Source organism: Tachypleus tridentatus, unplaced genomic scaffold (genome assembly GCF_004210375.1).
Source record: "Tachypleus tridentatus isolate NWPU-2018 unplaced genomic scaffold, ASM421037v1 Hic_cluster_1, whole genome shotgun sequence".
In the NCBI taxonomy this organism is placed as follows: Eukaryota; Metazoa; Arthropoda; class Merostomata; order Xiphosura; family Limulidae; genus Tachypleus; species Tachypleus tridentatus.
In genome coordinates this window covers 2199268-2207264 of record NW_027467777.1, presented here as the reverse complement: position 1 = coordinate 2207264, position 7997 = coordinate 2199268, and positions in this window count along the sequence as shown.

Genomic DNA, 7997 nt, shown 5'->3' with positions numbered 1-7997 from the left:
GTGAAAAGTCTTGACCACCACAAATAAGAGTGAAGTACAAAATAGATGTGAAAAGTCTTGACCACCACAAATAAGAGTGAAGTACAAAATAGATGTGAAAAGTCTTGACCACCACAAATAAGAGTGAAGTACAAAATAGATGTGAAAAGTCTTGACCACCACAAATAAGAGTGAAGTACAAAATAGATGTGAAAAGTCTTGACCACCACAAATAAGAGTGAAGTACAAAATAGATGTGAAAAGTCTTGACCACCACAAATAAGAGTGAAGTACAAAATAGATGTGAAAAGTCTTGACCACCACAAATAAGAGTGAAGTACAAAATAGATGTGAAAAGTCTTGACCACCACAAATAAGAGTGAAGTACAAAATAGATGTGAAAAGTCTTGACCACCACAAATAAGAGTGAAGTACAAAATAGATGTGAAAAGTCTTGACCACCACAAATAAGAGTGAAGTACAAAATAGATGTGAAAAGTCTTGACCACCACAAATAAGAGTGAAGTACAAAATAGATGTGAAAAGTCTTGACCACCACAAATAAGAGTGAAGTACAAAATAGATGTGAAAAGTCTTGACCACCACAAATAAGAGTGAAGTACAAAATAGATGTGAAAAGTCTTGACCACCACAAATAAGAGTGAAGTACAAAATAGATGTGAAAAGTCTTGACCACCACAAATAAGAGTGAAGTACAAAATAGATGTGAAAAGTCTTGACCACCACAAATAAGAGTGAAGTACAAAATAGATGTGAAAAGTCTTGACCACCACAAATAAGAGTGAAGTACAAAATAGATGTGAAAAGTCTTGACCACCACAAATAAGAGTGAAGTACAAAATAGATGTGAAAAGTCTTGACCACCACAAATAAGAGTGAAGTACAAAATAGATGTGAAAAGTCTTGACCACCACAAATAAGAGTGAAGTACAAAATAGATGTGAAAAGTCTTGACCACCACAAATAAGAGTGAAGTACAAAATAGATGTGAAAAGTCTTGACCACCACAAATAAGAGTGAAGTACAAAATAGATGTGAAAAGTCTTGACCACCACAAATAAGAGTGAAGTACAAAATAGATGTGAAAAGTCTTGACCACCACAAATAAGAGTGAAGTACAAAATAGATGTGAAAAGTCTTGACCACCACAAATAAGAGTGAAGTACAAAATAGATGTGAAAAGTCTTGACCACCACAAATAAGAGTGAAGTACAAAATAGATGTGAAAAGTCTTGACCACCACAAATAAGAGTGAAGTACAAAATAGATGTGAAAAGTCTTGACCACCACAAATAAGAGTGAAGTACAAAATAGATGTGAAAAGTCTTGACCACCACAAATAAGAGTGAAGTACAAAATAGATGTGAAAAGTCTTGACCACCACAAATAAGAGTGAAGTACAAAATAGATGTGAAAAGTCTTGACCACCACAAATAAGAGTGAAGTACAAAATAGATGTGAAAAGTCTTGACCACCACAAATAAGAGTGAAGTACAAAATAGATGTGAAAAGTCTTGACCACCACAAATAAGAGTGAAGTACAAAATAGATGTGAAAAGTCTTGACCACCACAAATAAGAGTGAAGTACAAAATAGATGTGAAAAGTCTTGACCACCACAAATAAGAGTGAAGTACAAAATAGATGTGAAAAGTCTTGACCACCACAAATAAGAGTGAAGTACAAAATAGATGTGAAAAGTCTTGACCACCACAAATAAGAGTGAAGTACAAAATAGATGTGAAAAGTCTTGACCACCACAAATAAGAGTGAAGTACAAAATAGATGTGAAAAGTCTTGACCACCACAAATAAGAGTGAAGTACAAAATAGATGTGAAAAGTCTTGACCACCACAAATAAGAGTGAAGTACAAAATAGATGTGAAAAGTCTTGACCACCACAAATAAGAGTGAAGTACAAAATAGATGTGAAAAGTCTTGACCACCACAAATAAGAGTGAAGTACAAAATAGATGTGAAAAGTCTTGACCACCACAAATAAGAGTGAAGTACAAAATAGATGTGAAAAGTCTTGACCACCACAAATAAGAGTGAAGTACAAAATAGATGTGAAAAGTCTTGACCACCACAAATAAGAGTGAAGTACAAAATAGATGTGAAAAGTCTTGACCACCACAAATAAGAGTGAAGTACAAAATAGATGTGAAAAGTCTTGACCACCACAAATAAGAGTGAAGTACAAAATAGATGTGAAAAGTCTTGACCACCACAAATAAGAGTGAAGTACAAAATAGATGTGAAAAGTCTTGACCACCACAAATAAAGTGAAGTAGAGTGAAAAGTACAAAATAGATGTGAAAAGTCTTGACCACCACAAATAAGAGTGAAGTACAAAATAGATGTGAAAAGTCTTGACCACCACAAATAAGAGTGAAGTACAAAATAGATGTGAAAAGTCTTGACCACCACAAATAAGAGTGAAGTACAAAATAGATGTGAAAAGTCTTGACCACCACAAATAAGAGTGAAGTACAAAATAGATGTGAAAAGTCTTGACCACCACAAATAAGAGTGAAGTACAAAATAGATGTGAAAAGTCTTGACCACCACAAATAAGAGTGAAGTACAAAATAGATGTGAAAAGTCTTGACCACCACAAATAAGAGTGAAGTACAAAATAGATGTGAAAAGTCTTGACCACCACAAATAAGAGTGAAGTACAAAATAGATGTGAAAAGTCTTGACCACCACAAATAAGAGTGAAGTACAAAATAGATGTGAAAAGTCTTGACCACCACAAATAAGAGTGAAGTACAAAATAGATGTGAAAAGTCTTGACCACCACAAATAAGAGTGAAGTACAAAATAGATGTCTTTTCAGCCATGGGGTGTTACAAAGTTACGGCCAATACCACTATTCGTTGGTAAAAGAGTAGCCCAAGAGTTGGCGGTGGGTGGTGATGACAAAGCTGCCTTCTCTTTAGTCTCACACTGCTAAATTAGGGACGGCTAGTGCAGATGTCCCTCAGTAGCTTTGCGCGAAATTCAAAAAACAGAAACAAACTTGTCAAAAGTTTAAGACTATACCAAAAGAAGTCCGAAACAGGGTAGGAAATGCCCAGCAAGAGGTCTCGCTAGTAAGTTGCACGGCTGTCATTGCGAATAACTGCAAACATTCTCTTGGGCATGGTCGATATAAGCGTTTGCTCTGGCTGGAATGTTATTCCAAGCGGTGAAGATGGCTTCACGAAGATCATGTATTGTTTGGAATTGACGTCCATTTCTATAGATTTAGACATCCCTTACCGTCCATCCCAAAACTTTTTAATGGGATTCAGTGCGGGTGAACACGCTGGACGGTACAAAAGAATCACGTTATTCGCCATGAAAATGTCCTTTGTCCTGCGAACACTGTGGATTGCAGCGTTGTCCTACTGAAAGATCCAGTCATTTCCACAAAACAGAGGACCTTCAGTCAATAAGAATGCTCTTTCCAACATACCAATATAGCCAGCTGCTGTTTGACGCTAACCTTTATAACCTGAAGCTCCATTGTTTCATGGAAGGAGAAAGCACCAGATCATGATGGAACCTCCTCCACTGTGTCATGTAGAAAATGTCTCCGGTGGGATATCCTTATCGTGCTACTAACGTTGAAAGCAATCTGGACCTTCTAGGTTAATTTTTGTCTCATCAGAGAACAACACCTTTATCCACTTTTCTACGTCCCATGTTTGGTGCTTCTCACTAAAGTTTAACCGAGCTGTTTTGTTGTGGTGTGGAAGGAGGCGTGACCTTTCAAGACATTTACGGTTTTAGATGCCGTCTTATTGTTCTTCATTATTCATTCTGCGTCCGTAAGAGCCTTAATCTGGTTCAACTATCGGCTGTTGTCTTGCCGGTAAACCCGTCGAATCCTCCTGCCCAACGCCGGAGAAATTTTCTTGGGCCGTTCACTTGAAATTTTCGTTCGGTATCCCTCAGGGTATTTTAAGAGTATGAAAACAGCAGTGTTACTACCCTTATCTCAGCAGTGATGACCTTGCTTTTGCAGCTCGACAATTCTGCCACGTTCAAACTCTGTCAACTTTTAGCCTTTGCCATGTTTTTTACCCAATGTAAACACAGAAGATGTCAGTGGGAGATGTTGACAACGCTAATTCTTGAACACAAATGACTAAATTTCGTTACGTGTTTACTGATTAACGCTTCGATTGAGTATGGTCATAAGATTTTGAATAGCTCGTATTCAGACTAATTTCATAGTGTTCACATTTTCCCTATTAAATGCTAAAAAAATCTTTTTTTCCCTTTTCTTATTTTTTCTTAGGTAAATTTTATAAAATTTATCAAACAAACAAAGGGATATCTCTACTGTTCTTTTGAACAAGATAACAATATTGTCAACAAAGGGATATCTCTACTGTTCTTTTGAACAAAAACGAAGGTAACTGATTTATTATCTCACCTTATGTACATACTTTTAAAATCAGAGTCTACTAAAAACATATCAAGGAACTAAAGTTCACAACTTTGTGTTGTTAAAACCTTATCACGCACAGCGTGTAGAATATGTAATAACTACAGTGTTTGGTCATTAAATGTTTGTTTGTTTTGAATTTCGCTCAAAGCTACACGAGGGGCTATCTGCGCTAGCCGTCTCTAATTTATCAGTTTAAAACTAGAAGGAAGAAGCTAGTCATAACTACCAACCGCCAACTCTTGGGCTCCTTTTTACCAACGAATAGTAGGATTCACCGTGACATTATAACGCTCCTAAACCTAAAAAGTAAGCACGTTTGGTGTGACGGGGATTCGAACCAGCAACCATCAGATTACAGAGTCAGGTGCCTAAACACGTGACTATGCAGGGTCTAGTAACTAAATAACATTATAGATATTGAACGTGGTTCATACCAACAGAACATTCGGTGATAAACAACATTATAGGTATAGAAGCCCCCAAAGTGGCTCAACGATATGTCTGCGGACTTACAACGCTAAAACCAGGTTTCGATACTCGTGGTGGGCAAAAGCACAGATAGCCATTGTGTAGCTTTGTGCTTAATTCAAAACAACAGTAAGAACAATAGATGTAGAACGTGGCTGCTACGTACAGAACGTTCAGTGACAAATAACATTACACATATAGAACGTGGCTGCTACATACAGAACGTTCAGTGATAAATAACATTATACATATAGAGAGTGGCTGCACGTGCAGAACGTTCAGTGATAAATAACATTATACATATAGAACGTGGCTGCTACGGTACAGAACGTTCAGTGATAAATAACATTATACATATAGAAAGTGGCTGCTACACAGCAGAGCGTTCAGTGATAAATAATATTACACTTATAGAACATTACTGCTACATACAGAACGTTCGGTGATAAATAACATTACACATATAGAACGTGGCTGCTACATACAGAACGTTCAGTGATAAATAACATTATACATATAGAAAGTGGCTGCTACGTACAGAACGTTCAGTGATAAATAACATTATACATATAGAACGTGGCTGCTACGTACACAGAACGTTCAGTGATAAATAACATTATACATATAGAAAGTGGCTGCTACATACAGAGCGTTCAGTGATAAATAATATTACACATATAGAACGTGGCTGCTACATACAGAACGTTCAGTGATAAATAATATTACACTTATAAAACGTTACTGCTACATACAGAACGTTCGGTGATAAATAACATTACACATATAGAACGTGGCTGCTACATACAGAACGTTCAGTGATAAATAACATTACACATATAGAACGTTACTGCCTACATGGAACGTTCAGTGATAAATAACATTACACATATAGAACGTGGCTGCTACATACAGAACGTTCGGTGATAAATAACATTATAGATATAGAACATGGCTGCTACATACAGAACGTTCAGTGATAAATAACATTATAGATATAGAACATGGCTGCTACGTCCAGAACGTTCAGTGATAAATAACATTATACATATAGAACGTGGCATGGAACGTTCAGTGATAAATAACATTCATAGATATAAGAACATGGCTGCTACGTCCAGAACGTTCAGTGATAAATAACATTATACATATAGAACGTGGCTGCTACGTACAGAACGTTCAGTGATAAATAACATTATAGATATAGAACGTGGCTGTTTCCAGAAACAGTCACATCTCAGAATACATACATATTTCCTTCAACTATTATGGAACTCTAGCACAGTAGGTGATTCTGCTGACAGAAGTGATAAATGTGACATTACTGTAGGTTTATTCGAGTTCTTGCAATTAGAGGTGTTTAAAGGAATATCTCTTAATACACTGGAACATATGGAATGATTATTGTCTCGTATACGTCCCCGTATTGAGATATGATAACACTAGAACGTAAACCTCTCTTCCTCTGAGATCTGTTAATGTAACTATTTTAGAATTAAACTACAAGATGCACTTTGAACAACATATCTAACCAAACACATTAGTGACTCTGAATGTGGTTGTTGTAAATTAGTAATAATATTGTATATCACAAGCAATCTGTCATATCACTACATTCGTTCAAGTTTCACAATTTTAAAATATTTCTGGCTCTGTTCTTGACACGTTCATCAAATATTTTTATGAACTTAAACTATTCTACCTTCATATTACTAAAACTCAGTAACAACTTTTTCTTTCACGACTTTATGACATGACAACGTAACTAACTAGTCAGAGTGCAACAGTTAGATTCCAAGTAACCTAACATGCTTTCAGCGCGCTTCTTTTCTAGGTGCAACTTGTGTTAATCTAGAGAAACTGAGGTTACTATATGTCCTGTTCTTTTCTCAAACACTCAGTTCCTGAAATATACATAACTTAGAAACAGTAAAAATTAAACAAACGTTCCAGTCTACAAAACATACCTGTTATGATGTGAAATATTTTTACAAGTCGACACAGAACGATCACAGTTACAATTACAATATAACCTTATTGTTAAGTCTACTACTGCTATAAACACAACATACTAAATCTTCTCCCTTAGCACACGAACGATCACAGTTACAATTACAATATAACCTTATTGTAAAGTCAACTACAGCTTTAAACACAACATACCAAACTTCTCCTTAGACACAGAACGATCACAGTTACAATTACAATATAACCTTATCGTTTAGTCAACTACAGCTATACAACACACACAAATCTTCTCCCTCAAACACAGAACGATCACAGTTACAATTACAATATAACCTTATTGTTTAGTCAACTACAGCTATAAACACAACACACCAAATCTTCTCCCTCAAACACAAAACGATTACAGTTACAATTACAATATAACCTTATTGTTAAGTCAACTACAGCTTTAAACACAACACACTAAATCTTCTCCCTCAAACACAGAACGATCATAGTTGCAATTACAATATAACCTTATTGTTAAAGTCAACTACAGCTTAACACAACATACTGAACCTTCTCCTAAAACCAGAACGATCACAGTTACAATTACAATATAACCTTATTGTTAAGTCAACTACAGCTATAAACACAACATACTGAACCTTCTCCTTAAACACAGAACGATCACAGTTACAATTACAATATAACCTTATTGTTGAGTCAACTTCAGCTATAAACACAACATACCAAATCTTCTCCCTTAGGCACTGAACGATCACAGTTACAATTACAATATAACCTTATTGTTAAGTCAACTACAGCTTTAAACACAACATGATATTTCTTCCCTTAGACACAGAACGATCACAGTTACAATTTACACATAGTAACCTTATTGTTAAGTCAACTACAGCTTTAAACACCACAACACACTAAATCTTCTCCCTCAAACACAGAACGATCACTTAGTTACAATTACAATATAACCTTATTGTTAAGTCAACTACAGCTATAAACACAACATACTGAACCTTCTCCCTTAAACACAGAACGATCACAGTTACAATTACAATATAACCTTATTGTTAAGTCAACTACTGACTATAAACACACCAACATGCAAATCTTCTCCCTTT